Source organism: Ambystoma mexicanum, chromosome 1p (genome assembly GCF_040938575.1).
Source record: "Ambystoma mexicanum isolate Mex_15411 chromosome 1p, UKY_AmexF1_1, whole genome shotgun sequence".
Classification (NCBI taxonomy): Eukaryota; Metazoa; Chordata; class Amphibia; order Caudata; family Ambystomatidae; genus Ambystoma; species Ambystoma mexicanum.
The window spans coordinates 299,243,377-299,259,373 of NC_090921.1; the positions used below are offsets into that span (position 1 = coordinate 299,243,377).

A 15,997-nucleotide genomic window follows, 5' to 3' on the forward strand; every position below is an offset into this window, starting at 1 on the left:
ACATCTCTACTGCTGATATCAATGCCACTAATTCATCTGCTTGTGCTGAATAATGTGATGGTAATCTTTTCTGTGTTGCCACCTCAAAATCCTCCCCCTCAAAGCGCACCACTGCTGACCCAGCATGTGGGCATCCTGTGTTCTGGTCAATCGTCGATGAACCATCAACGGGAATACCTCCCCCTTCTCTTACTGTATGCTGACCCTCTTCATACGTTGAGCAATCATAAACATTGTCGCCCTCCTATATGGGCTGGGCGACAAAGGTCACAGGTTTCACAATGTGGCACACCACAATGTGAATTGCATGTTTAGAAAAAATAACCTCATACCCTGACGCTCCAGAATAGCAAATACTACATGCTCTACATAGAGCATCACTTGACAACCCATCCTTATGGCCGATGATTTTTCATTTGCGATACCTGCTGCTGCAAGGTCTTGCTCGCATGGAAAATGCCCCTGAATCACTTCATCTAAAATACCATTGTAATGAGCCAGGGGCTTGTGCCCTTGGGACATTTTCTGAGTGAGGACAGCCTTCATCACTCCCCTGTTGGAATGAGAGAACAGAAACAAATCTTTGCTGTTAACTGGAGTTACTATTACTGGTGCATGTCAGTGCATCTTTTAGTTCCTTAAAAGAGCTTATCATTTCTGCCATCCAAGTTCTTGGATCTTTCACCTTCTGTGCTACCTTGAGCACCTGCAGTAATGGTTTAGTGTAACTGGAGAAGTAAAAAATCCAGCACCGGCATTTATTGCACAAGCCCAGGAACTGCTGTGTTTTTTTTATACTGTGCTTGCCAGGGGTGTATTCCATACCGCTGCGGCCTTTTCAGGTGTTCATCTCCTCCCCATTGATGACAATATCTGCCCTAGGTAAACTAACTCTTTCTGGCAATATTGCAGCTTTTCTCTGTCCACCGTGTATCCTTTGTCTGCCATTAACATCAAGAGTGTTATTGAATCATCCCTGCACTGCTAGTCCGTGGCATTGCACACCAGGAGGTCCCCCAATATTGTGTCATCGTGCTCCGTCAGTACATTTTCAAAATCTGCCTGTAGTACCCTATTAAATATGCTTGTGGACTTGCAGTACCCTTGTGGTGTGTTGGAATCACTGACCACGGTAAGTAAACACAGTGAGGTACTGGGAATCTGGGTGTAATGGTATTGAAAAGCTATGGTCAATCACTGTGAAGCATGTCCCTGTGTGGATATTACACACAAACGTGGATTGATGTGGTACCAGTGGAAACTCCACCTCCACAATGTTGTTAACTGGGCGGAGATCCTGCACCATCCTCCAAGACCCCTTTTTGCTTTTTGCACAGGATACACAGTATGTTACACAGGGATTCGAGTGCTGCATTATGACATGTTGCCATAATGCTACAATGGTGTCATATATCCTCTTATTTGCCCCCTCCTTCTATTTGATGCATACTGCTGATATCCCCTTCAAAGGTCCTACATCACTTTGCCCGCTGGTCCAGGTCTCTACAGGCACCTTCTGCAAATCTTCCTGGAGGTGTCGGCATTTACCCCACAAGGAGTGCCAGTTGTGGAACCTCCATATGCTGTACCTGCAAGTGACATGGTATACTAATCTCAAACAGCATCTCTCCTATGTCCTTGACATCAAAACGTCGTTCATCGGTCAAGTCAGTCCAGTGTTGGGTGGGGTCAATACACAGGACAGTGAGCCATTCAATACAGTCCTCATCTATCCCCTATAATATCACCTTGTCCTTTTGTGTTACCACATCTAGCTGTATTGTGATTATGGTTGCTGGTGCAACTTCCTTGTGTGCTGCTGTTCTGAACAAAAATCATGTGGGCAATCAAAAGATGTTGTTTCTAATCCTAGGTACTATTAGGGTGTAGAAGTAAGAGATCGACACAAAAGTGGCATGGTAGTTGATACTCACTTTTATTGTTTCTCAACTGCAGAAAAGGAAACGGAACTATCCCTAAGTCTAAGAGGGATTTTCCTGACTCAACAAAAACTAAGAAGCGGGCATGAATGTCAGTGAAACTAAAGGAGTCCACCGTCCTGTGTCAAATAACTATATCTGACCGTCACATTTAGAATTAAGTAATATTTCTGGCAATGTCTTGGCCCAGGGGAATGGCTCTTATCTCCTGAACAGGGACTTCTAGTTTCTGTGATCAAGGAAACTTTCCTGCGGGAATTACTCTCTTCCCCATGTAGCAATCCCACTCTTTAGAGGGAAAAACTAGGTTGTGTAAAGCAAAGTTGCAAAATAATGTTCACAAACCAAAGTTGTGCCACAAACCAAAGCTCTGAAGTTAAACCCTTGATACCAAGAGAATGGCTCCCTTCTCTTGGTCTTCTGCAGGCTCTTTACAATGTTCACAAATACCAGCAGGAATGATTTTCTTCCCCTGGCTCTTCTTAGGCCTCTCATAATGCCAAGAGAATGCCTCGCTTCTCTTGGCTTTTCATTGTCAACAAACACAAGGTGGAAGGACTCCCTTTCCCTGGTTCTTCTTAGGCTTCTCACAACAGACACAAGCACAGGCATCAACCTGGTTCACTATATTACCAGGCACTGTGACTAGGAAGATTAATGTTGATGTCTGTGATTGCTTTTATGAGTGCGGGTCCCAGACTTACATATTCTTCTTCTGTGCACAGTCTACCTGGTATACTCGGCTGTCAGGTACTGTGACTATGAGGAGTTCTGCTGATGCCTTCCCAATCAAAAAATGTTAATTTCCCGAGGTCTCAGACACTATAATTTGACCTTTCTTGGATCTGACAACTTATATACCACTGTCTTGGGGCACCTCCCGTGCCGTCAGTGTACCTTTCTCTGGTGTGCGGTGGCCCGGGGTCTTTCGGGACGCTGGCTGTCAGCCAGGTGATTTGGCTGCTGTCCTACACTTTGCTTTGGTCTGCGCGGCTCTGCAGGGGAAATGTCTCGCCGGGTGGTTTCATTTCTGCTTGCCATACTCTTTGTGTGCCCAGAATGCCAGGAGCTTCTTCTCCCTCTTCGGTGCTCCTTCCACACCAAGGCTCTTTTGGGTTGGGTCCCTCTTTTCACAGCATCCCGGTTTGCTTTCTTTCTCCACCTGCACTGTTGGAATTTGCAGTTCCACCAAGGAGGACTCATCGTAAAAGTGAGTCCTTCCTTGGTATCCTGAGCCTGCCAATACAATATCCATATAGACTAGACTGCTCGTGTTGTTCCTGCTCTGTGTTTTTAGAACTCTGCGCTTCTTGTTGTCAGTAGTTATTTTGATTTCCACCTTTGGGTCACCAGTGATTTTCTTCGCCCAGTTCCATTACAGAAGACACATGGGCAGTCTCTCCTCGTGTCTTTGGAATACAAAAGGGGTGCAACTATTTCCTGATTGCTAATGGTAAGGGGTAGATATTTTGTGAAAGGAACCGTTGCAACAGCCCCAGAGAATATCTGCGTGTCCATTATTCTGTCCGACAAAGGGAATTTTCCTTCTTCAATGCAAGATTTGGTAGCTTCCCCCGTCAGCCAAATAGGAGAATGTCTTGTCGCCTATGGTCACTGCCACCTGTGGCTCCGCTTTCGGGGTCTGCATTTACTGATCGGATTGGGCACGCCAAAGCCTTCTGGGGGCTGTTCTATTGTGCATTTATGTTTTGTGCTGGGAAGTAGCAAAGTATTACCCCTCAACACTGCGACTCCCTTATACTGTGGTAGCATGCCCTGGGGTAGAAAGTTGGTGTCTCATTGTTGGTTGGTTGTCTGTGCTTGTCTGTGCCTGATATTGCTGTGGGGTGCTTCCAGTGGGCAGGACGAATGGTGACTGGGGCTTTGAAGCTGCTTGTGCATTTGGCACTGGTGTGTGCTGCTGGTGCATCGTTGGTGCCTTCTGGATGCTCGGGATAACAGGGTTGTTGTGGTGGCATGTTCAGGATGGTTAGGGGAAATGTGTTTTGCATGGGTAGTGCTTGCTGCTGCGGCATACTCTAAATGTTCTGGGGAAATGTGTATTGTACGGGCTGAGCTTGTTGCTGTGTCTGTGTAGAAAGGCATGTTGTGGTAGTATGGGGTGCCATGAGGGCCATACTGTGTTTGATTTCTGCTTCTACATTCCCTTGCTAGGTGACCTATTCCTCCGCAAGCACAACCCACCGCCCCCCCCATATTGCGGTATTGCTTCCCCATATCCAAAGCCCCTTCCTCTTTGCAACCCTCCTTGTGCTCTCGAAAAATACCCCCCTTGCAGGACAAACCTCTCTTGGGGTGCAAACCCTCCTTGTGGTGCGAAAACCTCTTGTGGTTCAAAGGCGCCCTGTGGGCAAAACCTCTCTGGGGGTGCAAACTCTTCCTGCAGTACAAAACCTTGTAATATAAATCCCACCTGGGGCACAGGTCCCCCTCACAGAAGAGCAGTTAGGACCTCTCCTTCCATGCCTATTTTAGACAATTTAGTCTGTACTCATTTTGCTTCTGACTTTTGGGAATAGTTGTCATGATGCCCGCTCCCGGGGAGCCGGTTCAAGCCCTGCGTCCCCGAAAGCGGACATCCAGTCCCCAAGGAAGGACCCAGCAACCCCATATAGGGGCCCTTTGGACAGTGTCCTGGCGCCTATGGCGAGAGGCTCATTATGGGAGTGCTTGGGTGCACTTACCTGATGCAGACCATGCTGCAGAATCCCGGCCTCCTTGAGGCCTGAAAGGAACTACTTTACCTGTGGGACTAATTTACCATCCGGGCGTGGTCGGGGAAGGATACATACCTGATTGGAGGAAGGATACATACCTGGAACTTCTTCCAAGGCTATTTAAACCCCACCCGAACAGCCACACGTGCTTCGCGTTGTTCTGCATCTAGCAGCTGGACGCTCACCGTGTCTGCTCCTGCATCCTGACTTCTGCCACGCCTGCCAGCATCCTGGATCACCTGCAAAGGAAGAGAAGAAGAGAACAGAAGAAGGAAAAGTCCTTACCTGCTAAATCCGCATCCCGGAGACATCTCGCCGACAATCCTGAAAAGGAAGACTTTTATTTAAAAGCTCATCGCGTCGATCGCTGCAGCGCCGCATTCCACTCACCTTTACAGGGCGCCTCCATGTTCAGCAGCGATCATCCGGATTCACAGTCATGCCCCAGTGCCTAGGGAGAAAAAGACAAGAACAAAAGGTGAGAGAGAGAAGGGAATAAGGAAAGCTAAATCTCCATGTTAAGACTTACCTGTTGATTCATTCCCTCTTCATTTTGGGTCCGCGCCGCATCCTGGCATTTCCGGATCCCGGCCCCTAAGGGGAAAAAGAGACATCAGTGTTAATGAGCGAATGAAAAGACATTACCAAAAAAACGCTCATTAAAGACTTACCTGATTTCTACAAGGATTTCACCTCTCATCTCGGGTCGGAGTCTGTTCCCCGGCATTCCGTACCCCGGCCCCTATGGGGAAAAAGACACTAGCATTAGTACATTAATGCATGGACACAAGGGGAACCTTTTATCAAAAAACTCACCTGGAAGCCAAGCAAGTTTGGTTCTCACCAATCCGAAAATCCAGTGAAGTAACTGGATACCAACGCGCCCCTGCATCAGAAGCAGGATGGAGAGCTCGTCCTTCCAGACCCTAAGGTGAGACGCTACGAGGAATCACAGAAGGGTTTCGAGGAGGGTGAGAGGGGAAAGTGGGAGGCCGATTGCATTACCCCGCAAACAGTTTATCCCCTATTTTCGCCTACAGAAGGATACTTCTGCGAGCCAGACAAGCCAGATTTGGGGGCCCGGTCCAGTCCGTCTTCCAAACCCTGCGCATCACCTTAGAAGAGGTCACAGCAGCGCGAACCAGGCCAGCGCCTCCGTGGTAGTCAGGTGAGCGTTACAATAGTCTACCGTCTTTCTGTCCTTAGCCTGTTTTCCTTGCAGTGATGTACTATATTAGCCTGTATCTATAACCTGCGCTTAGTCTCTATCCCTACTAGTCCGTTCTGTACGTCTGCTGGGAGGCCTCTCAGTAGGATGTGGTAAAAAACAGCTATGTTAGTGTTCCATATTTGTTATGTTTCTAAACGCCACTTTTTGGCAATCTCTTGAAAATAGTGTGTGGGCTCCTCATCTGGACCTTTCGTGCGATCGAGGATGGACTTCATGTCGGTCGAATCTGGGTACATCTCCCTCAGTGTCTTGCATACATTTGTTCTGCAGTTATTGAATGGGCTGCCATTGTGAGCATCACTGTTTGTCACCCCGTCATAAGTCATTAGCTTGTTCCCCCAATAAGTTGGCGAAGAAATTCTTCATGTCACCTAACCCAGACTTATGCCTGCTGTCCCTTTTTCCAGGGCATACATCCATTTCCCTGAACCTAAGGTGAGGGATGGCAAACTACTCGTCAAATTCTTTGTCCATATTTGGCCAAGTTAGATACTGCATACCTCTGCAACCTTTCTGTAAAAGGGAAATCTGCGTCTTCAGTTCTTTACTCTCTCCCTTCTCTCCACCCCCCTTTAGTTGTAGCTACAGCTATGAGGGTCAGCCTTCTCCTAAGTATCTCTGCCCGTGGCCTGACATCCCGTTCCTCCCCCTCTTCATGCGCCCATATTTCCCCTATTTCCTTCTCCTCCCTGGACCAGCATATTGAATTGGTTTTGAATTTCCCATGTGATGGAAAATTCCTAGCGACAACGTGCTTGGTCTCTAATATAAACATCATCTGTCCTAATCTACACCGATCGTGGAGCGTGGTTACACATTGCGTGTCTCCTCCTGCTCCCTCGCTGCATGCACAAGCTCATTCTCCACCTCTTTCAGCACCTCAGCGATCTGTCTCTGCATGCTCTTCTCTATCTCTGTAACCTATGTAGCACTTCTACCATGTGTGGTAGTACCTTCTACTGTATCTTTTTGTCTGTCTGTGGCATATCAGGGATTGGTATAACCTGTGGCAGAGTTTAGAGAAAAGACGCTGATATGGGCAGGGCTGACGGTGCTGTGGCAGCTGCTGTGCTTTCTGCATTGACTGGGCAAACTGGAAACTGGACGGGGTGAACCCGCCCTCCTTCACCCCCCACCCCCTTGTCAGTGGGTGTTCCCTCCTCTTTATATAATTTCCACAATTCCAAAACACCCTGTCTTTTCTTCAACTTTTGCCCCTTTTATCTCGCTATGAGACAGGCATATATATGCCCTATGATCTCATGCTCTTGCCTACCCTCCGCAGACCATTGTGTGAGAGGTTTCCCTGCTGTGTCAGTTACCCACTCAAAATGATATTTAAATATCTTGTCCTGGTGCTGTGGAAGTATCTTGCGTATATGCTCCAGTGGAGTCACCGTAGTGCTGACGTGTACCCCCTTTAAACACTGTGCCAGGTGTGGCTGCTACCCTTTCCCACTGTGTGTTTTCCCCTCCTCAATACTAATGCAATAGAATTCAAATATACATTTAGAACCCCAGAAGTCCATTTAAGTGCCCAATTTCACAATTTGAATTATCAACCGATTGTTTTCTAGACGTCTTTAACACACACCACACCCATTACTCCTCACTTCTTAAAACCCACACAGCACATGCTTTTACACACACATCCCATCACCCTCATCATCAACCAAAAATACACTAAAAAACACAACTAATCCAACCAAAGCCAAATACCTCACTCAATCCTACCTTTAACACAAAACATTCCTGTCCTCTACCCTTACAAATTTAAAACACACCTCTAGCCACAACAATACACCTCCGAATTATACACTTATAACACCACAGTTATTTCTTCTTATCCTTCACAAACCAAGAAATTACTTCTGCGCGGCATAGTAGCTATTTATCACAAAATGTACTGCACATAAATATGTCAACACTACTCTAGCAATGGTGTCATCTTTGCTACAATATTACACTACTGATTAGGTCATCTTTTCTTCTAACTGAAAAGATCCCTTCACCAAATCCTCATGCACCACTGTGCCGCGTCTCCTTTCTCCACCACTCGAGAGATCCCTTTTCCAATCCATATAAACTATTACGCAACGCAGTCTTTCATCGACTACAGGCAGGTTCCTGCATTAATTGCACTACCCAATAATAAAATGAGAGAAAAAACCAACAAAATCAAATACCAGGCTGCGCTTTTGCTTTCATGCGAGGGTGAACTCGCGTGTTTATCCTCCAACTTCATTGATGCTGAAACTCTCCCAGATGCCTGTACAATCCGGGGCAGGCAGCCACGGCCAAGGGATCATGCAGAACTTTGGGGAACTTGGTGTCTGCTATACCTACTCGTTTGTGCGCACTGGAACTGGTTCTGTGGGCTGGCTCCACTTCCCCGGGCAATCGGCTGAGAGCCCCAACCCCTTGGGTTCTGGCGATCTTGCTGGGGCCTCCAAATGTAGAGCTAGGGGTGCCCCGAACACAGGTCCAAAGGTAGGGGAAAAAACAATACACAAAAACGAGTGCACCGCATGTAGGAAAAAACACTATGTATTTGTACATCACTGCCGGGAAGATGAACAGATCCAACCAACTTCAACCCGCTCCTTGCGGGTTCAACATTTTATAGCCACAAACTGAACATTAACATATAACAGCAGAAATGTAACAAAAACATCATCCTTACATTCTCCTTGGCTGGTTGGCACGGGCCACCTAAACAACCCTATACATTTTTCTAAAACTATTGGCAGTTATCACAGAAAGAACACCACCAAAACAAAATAGTCACTCCCCCGCCTTGATCAGCTCAAACAGTGCACCAATCTCATCTCAGGAATGCAGTTCAATAATGGGCTTCATTTTCATTGGACCATGCCACCTCCGACAATTCGGGCAGCAACGTCCCACAGAGGTGGACCAATAGGCACCGAACAAACATGGCAAACGGCTCCTCTATTAATTTCCCGTTACCACCATCTTCTCCTGCTCACTATGTAACTCCCTATCTTGTTACCAGTCCTGGTACACCACATCCTAATGCCCTCCCTGCAACGAATGGCCTTCTAGAAAAATGTGACAGATCCACTGTTGTACACAGCTCCTGGATCATCGTTTTCTGCTAATTTCTCCATATTATTCGTCGCATTTCATATGGTGGCTGATTGAGGACCCCCGCTATGACATCCACAAATATTATGTATTCTCATAAATATGTATTCGAAGGGATTGGTTCCTCCGACGTATTCCACATCTATGACAAGTAATCACCACAGCTGTGTTGCTTCTGAAAATGTTCTGCATCCTGCGTCGATGACGTCGATACGCTGTCCTCGAGGGCCTCCGTCGAGCCGACGTCACCGGATGTTCTAAGTAGGACACACGACACACGTAGCCTCAGTTCCGTTTTTTCCGTGAACGTGTTCGCTTCGGAGATCTCGGCGCGCCTCGGTTCTTCTGAGTTATTCTATCGGTTCTAAGAACTTGTTTATGAAGATATCATGTCTTCGTCTTGTTCCACCCCGTGGCCAGGATTCAAGAAGTGTCGGGACTGCGGTTCCAATATGTCGCTTACGGACCCGCACGACGCCTGCCTCTGGTGCCTCGGTGAGGACCACGCCACGGATGATTGTGACGATTGCCAGTCGTTAACATCGAAGGTCTTGTGGGAGCGGAAGAAGCTTTCTGTCGGTAGGGTTTCCAAGCCCCGAAAGTCGAAATCCGCTTGGCTTTCGGCCGACGATTCGAGAGGCGACTCTCCGTGTCGTCGGCGTAAGTCCAGGGGGCTCTCGGTCCCAGAGTGGTTCCCCCCATCCTCTGCCTCTTCAAGGCACTCGCGGAAGTGCAGTCACCGGTCGGCTTCACCGTCCTTGTCCGAGGACTTTGCCCGTTGCCGGGTTGCTTGTCCCAAAGCACTCTTCTCCTGCGGAATGTGATGCATTTCGTACAGAGATGATGGTGATTTTTCAATCGCAGGGCTCCATTCCGTCCGCGCCTTCGAAAGAAGCCAGCAGGGAACGTGCTAGGACCACCGCTCGCACCCCTTCGGGCTCGGGTGGTCGGCGCGATCATCGGGAGACTTTGAGGTCCCGATCGGACAAGGTGGATCGCTCTAGCCATGCCCGCTCCAGGTCCCGGTCCTCGACGCCCTCGAGACCGTCGGGGCCTGTGAGGTCCTCGAAGAAGTCGACGCCATCAGTGCCATGTCCGTCGAGGGACTCTCTCGAGGTTCCGCCTCCGAGGAAGCCATCGTCAAAGGACACGCTCGGGGCACCGCCCTCGAGGCCTGTGTCGAAGCCATCGGCGCCACGCTCGACGCCGATTCCGTCGATGCCCTCGACGCCTTTCACAGATGCTTTATCGGAGGTACCCCGGAGACCGGTGGAAACCCAGAGGAAGGCTCTGGCCAAGTCGAAAAATGTGTTTGTCCCTTTTTCTGTGCCCTCATCCAGGGATTATATTTCTGAGGTGGATGAAGGGTCTGATGAAGGTTTGGTTCCTGATGAGGTTCCTGACGTCCCATTATCTGGTCATAGCCAGATGGAAGACCTGCGTCAGTCTTTGCACAACGCCAGTGGTCTTGATACCTCCCCGGAGGTTGAGTTTGGCAGGCCTGAGCCTGGTACGCATGCTGACTCCTTCGTACAGGCGCCTCATGTCGAGGGTGACGGAGTACTTGGTGTGGTCTGCACCACCAGTAGATTTTCTGCAGGATGACCTGAAGAATATCTTGGACCAAGGTCCACCAACTGACCCGGTACTGCCATTCCATATGGCCTTGCAAAGAAGGGTGGCGGCGGCTTGGACTGCCCCGGAGAGTCTCCCGGCAGTGGGTAAGTCATTGCCGAAAAAGTACCACCCAGCCAGTGGCGACCCCGGCTACTTGTCCATGCACCCTACTCCAGAGAGTTTGGTGGTGCAGGGGGCTACGACCCCAGCAAAACGGGCGTCATACCCTAACATCCCTCATAGATGGATGATAAACGTTTTGACGGTTGGGCGAAGAAAGTCTTTTCTTCAGGGGGTATGGCTTTGAAAGCAGCCAACTCTGTGTGTGCCTTAGCACGTTTCACTCACTCTGTGGAATTGTTTCATTAGCAGCTGAACATATTCCCGAAGGGGAGGAACGGGATGGCTTTCTTGCCCTTGTACAGGATGGCAAGGATGCCATGTGTGAATCCGTTCAATCGGGTCTGGACATGGCAGACTGTGTCAGCCGGTCCATGGCGGCGAGCACCGTGATGCTCAGATTTGCGTGGTTGCGGAAGTCAGGGTTTGCTCCAGATGTACAAGCCCGACTTCTCAACATGCCCTTTGATGGTGAATGCCTGTAGCAGAGAGGAACAAGGGATGGTATTGCCCATATTTTTGGATTTCAAAAAATGACTGGGGGTTTGAGACCCATCATGGACTTGCGTGGTTTGAACAAGCTCCTCAGGAAGGACAAGTTCAAGATGGTTACTCTCTCTCAAGTCCTCCAGGCCTTTCAACTTCAGGACTGGTTGGTGCCTCTCGACCTCAAGGACTCTTACTTTCATGTGCCGATTCATCCCAAGCACAAGAAGTACCTAAGGTTCGCGGTAAGCGACTCGCACTTTCAGTTTCGGATCCTGCCGTTCGGATTGACCTCCGCCCCGAGGGTCTTCACCAAGCGCATGGTGGTGGTGGCAGCGTATCTCAGGAAAGGGGGGGATTCATGTCTACCCCTACCTGGATGATTGGTTGATCAGGGCGCGCTCTCCCGAGCAAGTGCTGGATCATCTGTCCGTCACCTGCCACTCCCTTCACAGGCTGGGCTTCTCCCTCAACTTGAAGAAGTCCCCCTTGACGCCAACCCAGCGGCTCCAGTACATCGGAGCAGTGCTCGACACATCCCTGGGGCAGTGTTTACCTCCCCAGGTGAGGGCTCATCACATTCTGCAGATGGTGCGCAAGTTTCAACATGCCCAGAGTCTCCTGGCGTTCGAGTTCTTGAGGCTGCTCGGCCTCATGGCATCCTGCATTCTCCTGGTGCCAGAGACCCAGCTGCGGATGAGATCTCTGCAGCAAGATGCAGTGGTCACAGTCCTCTGGCAGGATGTCGGATCCCGTTCAGATGCCGCCCTCGGTTGCCCAGGATCTTCTGTGGTGGGCCGTCGAAGGCAATCTGATGAAGGGGGCTTCATTTTGGCTACCCTGGCCAGAGGTGACGATCGTGACGGACACATCCCTCACGGTATGGGGAGCTCATGCCAACGAGTTGACAGTCAGCGGTCGTTGGTCTCCATTGGAGTCCAGACTCTATATCAATATGTTGGAACTGAGGGCCATCAGGCTAGCCCTGAAGGCTTCTCTGCCGTCTGTGCGGGGGGAAGAAAGTCCTGATTCTGACGGACAATACAGTGGCCATGCACTACCTCAACAAAAAGGGGGGGCAGGGTCTCTCCCTCTGTGCAGAGAAGTGATGCAGCTCTGGTTCTGGGCCATCCAGCAGGAAACTTCGATCTCGGCAGTTCATCTGGCCGGAGACGAAAAACGAGGCGGCGGACGCTCTGAGCAGGCAGAGCATGGTCTCTCACGAGTGGAAGCTGGCTCAGGAGACTCTCCTGGAGCTCTTCACCCTTTGGGGGACCCCTCAAGTGGAGCTCTTCGCCACCAGTGTCAACCGGAAGTGCAAACGATTCTGCTCACAGGAATTTCCTCTGAGAGGAGCCTTAGGGGATGCGTTCGTAGTGGAGTGGTACGCGTTTCCTCCAGTCCCCGTCATTCCACAAGTGCTGCGGAGGTTATGGAGGTTCGGTTCCCGAATGAACCTCATTGCTCCGGCATGGGCCTGGAGAACATGGTACCCGGACCTTCTCGACATGTCCATCTGCCCTCCACGCCGTCTTCCCTACCGAGACGATTTGCTCTTACGGGAGGGGGGTTTGGTTCTCCATCCAGAGGTCAAGTCCCTCAACCTTCATGCTTGGCTTCTGAAAGTTTGAGGTATAAGGATTGAGACCTCCCTGAAGACGTGAGGGAGGTGTTCCTTTCGGCCAGAAGGCCTGCAACAAGTCCCTGTACCGTTGCCGTTAGAGAAAGTTCTGCGACTGGTGCAGGGTCAACAATGTGGATCCTTTTTCATGTGCCATTCCTGTGGTTCTCTTTTTTGCTTTCGTTAGCCCACAAGGGCCTGCAAGTGGGGACCATTAAAGGTTACCTGGCGGCGCGGTCCATATTTAAGCGCTCGTCTGAGTGTTCTTATTTTTTTAGTTGAGGTTACTTCTGCTCGCAGAGTGAGTGAGTTGCAGGCACCATCTGTTAAACCACCCTTCACTGTGTTTCATAAGGACAGGGTTGTCCTTAGGGTTCGTCATTCCTTTCTTCCGAAAGTGGTATCAGAATTTCATTTAAGCAAGAAGGTCATTCTTCCGGCATTCTATCCTCCTCCACATCCTGGTAAGGAAGAGGAGAGGCTCCATAGGTTGGATCCTAGGAGAGCTTTAGGTTTCTACATCTCACGCATGTCCTGGGTCAGAGTGGACGATCAACTCTTTGTAGGATACGCTGGAAGGCGTTTGGGACAAGCTGTTACTAAGCTGACTGTGGGCCTCATTACGAGTTTGACGGCAGCCATGGTGCTATTAGCACCATGGCTGCCGCCAAACCGGGCTCCTTTACCCGGTTCCCAGAATGGGGAATTACCGGGCCATTCCGAGTACGGAGGGCCCGGTAATTCCTCCCTCTGGGCACCCGGGCCCGGGTCTTCCCCATTCCCATTTGAGCCCCCATAGGGCTCAATGGGAGAGGGAGCTAACAACGGGCCGATTACGACCGGCCTGTTGTTGGCTCCCTCTTTCACTTGCGGGACCTGGTAACGACGCCTGGTTTTACCAGGCGTCCTTACCGGGTCCCGCGAGGGGACCTCGTAATCAGGCGGAATGGTGTTCACGGGTCCGCACCCATTATTGGAACCCGTTAACCCATTCCGCCAGGGTCGTAATGAGGCTCTTTGTCTAGATGGATTATCTTGGCAATTTCTGACTGTTACCGCTTGGCGGGTAAGGACCCTCCGTTAGGCTTACGGGCCCTTTCTACTAGGGGTATGGCTGCCTCTACTGCCCTCCAGAGGGGTGTTCCTATTCGTAGCATCTGTGAAGCAGCCACTTGGGCTTCGGTCCATACTTTTGTAAGACACTGCTCCCTAGATTCTATCCATGGGCAGGATCTGGCCTTTGGCAAGGCGGTCCTTTACTCTGCAATTTGATTGGGCATTCTAAATTTCTCTATTCTAAATTCTTTTCCCTCCTCCATAAGTTGGTACTGCTTTGGGAGTCTTTCATAGATATGGAATAAGTCGGAGGACCCAATCCCCTCGAAGAACAAGTTACTCGCTTACCTGGTAACGTTCTTTCGATGGGATGGTCCGACGACGTATTCCATATCGCTCCCTCCCTACCTGCCCCGCTACAGAATTTCTTATGCGATTGCAGCTTATGTTTCTGCAAGGCTTTCTGTGGTCATACTGGCAGAAGATTGGTGCCACACGTTCTGGGGAAAAAACTACAACTGAGGCTACGAGCGTCGTGCTTCCTACTTATAACATCCAGTGACGTCGGCCCTCGAGGACAGCATATCGACATCGACGCAGGATGCAGACCCCGAAAATTTTCCGAAGCAACACAGCTGTGGTGATTACCTGTCATAGGTATGGAATACGTTGTCGGACCATCCCATCGAAAAAACGTTACCAGGTAAGAGAGTAACTTGTTCACCTCCCAAAATGATACTGGACCATCCAGATATTTTAGCACCCATTCTGACGAACATTATTAACGCCTCATTCCGAGACCAGGTAGTACCCAGAATCATAAAAAGGGTTACTGTAACACCCTTAGTAAATAAAAAAACAACCTGGATCAAAGAGACCCCAACAACGTCAGGCCCATCACAAATTGCAATTTCATCCTGAAAATAAGACAAGAGGGGGGCTGAAGCCAAGCACAATACATTAAAAAACTTGCTCCTACTACCTCAGATTACTAAAAGCCATTAAACCTTATTTATCGGAAGCCAATTGTGCCGTCATAGCAAGGGCCACTATACTATCACGCCTATGGAAATGCACTCATCCTAGGGGCTAATAAACAATGTCTCAATAGCTACCAACGTATTCAGAATAATGCAGTGAGGATCATTAAGCAAAAGTCTAGATGCGATCACATCAGCAATTCCAGAAGAGAGCGCATTGGTTGAAAATAGAAGATAGGGTCCTGTTTAAGGCTCTGACCCTGGTGCACAGATGTATTTACGGGAAAGCTCCAGCATATTTAAAATCTAAGATCAACCTCTACGTACCTGGCAGAGTGCTAAGATCCACTGACCTAGGCAAGATCACGGTAGCCTCACACAAGGGTAAATTTTGCTCTGGAAAATCCTTCCCTATTGTGGCTGCTGGCTTGTGGAACAACCTCCTCGTTAACATAATACTGAAAGTGGGTGCGTGGCTACAGAGCCATGGGATAAGTCGTGGATCCAGAGGAGCTCCTGAGAATACTGAAATGATCCGGACAGAAAGTATGCATAATGATGCTTTTGAACGCTAGAATTACGTGTGCAGACCGGTGAAACTGCACTGCGAGACTGGAGTGTGCCTGGAATAGTTTGGCACGGGGATTTGCGGATATCGTGCCCGAAACAGCCTGCAGTGGCTTGCGGACCGAAGAACAAAGATGGCGGACTGCAGGGGTGAAAGAGACTGAGGGCGGAGATGAAAGGCTGCGGACATACGGCCACACTTTGGTCGAGCAGGAAGCAGCCCGTAATAGAAACTGGATAATAACAGATGCGCAACAGGAGGAATAGCGCTTTATCATTCAAGTACGAATCAGTAACGAGCACCCGACCGGAGCGCTGGGAAATAGCAGACTGCACGGCAGTTGCAGGGCACGTTCACAAAGGCATATGAAGCAGACCCAAACACTGAAGGAACCGCTGGGACCGGGTGCAGACACAGCAGTAGCCCCTTCCTTTCACCGGGTGCTGCGGGACGACATATGAGAGCTGGTGAAATAGACGCAGAATCAGCGAAGTGGAAACACTCCCGGGAAGCAGCGGACACATTGTAACAG

At 49.6% G+C, this 15,997-nt stretch overlaps 1 protein-coding gene across 5 annotated transcripts in view; it reads left to right on the forward strand.

Annotated features, from left to right (window-relative positions):
• Positions 1 to 15,997, forward strand: part of ABCA7 (ATP binding cassette subfamily A member 7) — a 2,687,121-nt gene that overhangs the window by 303,265 nt on the left and 2,367,859 nt on the right. The gene's annotated exons all lie outside the window — the stretch shown is intronic.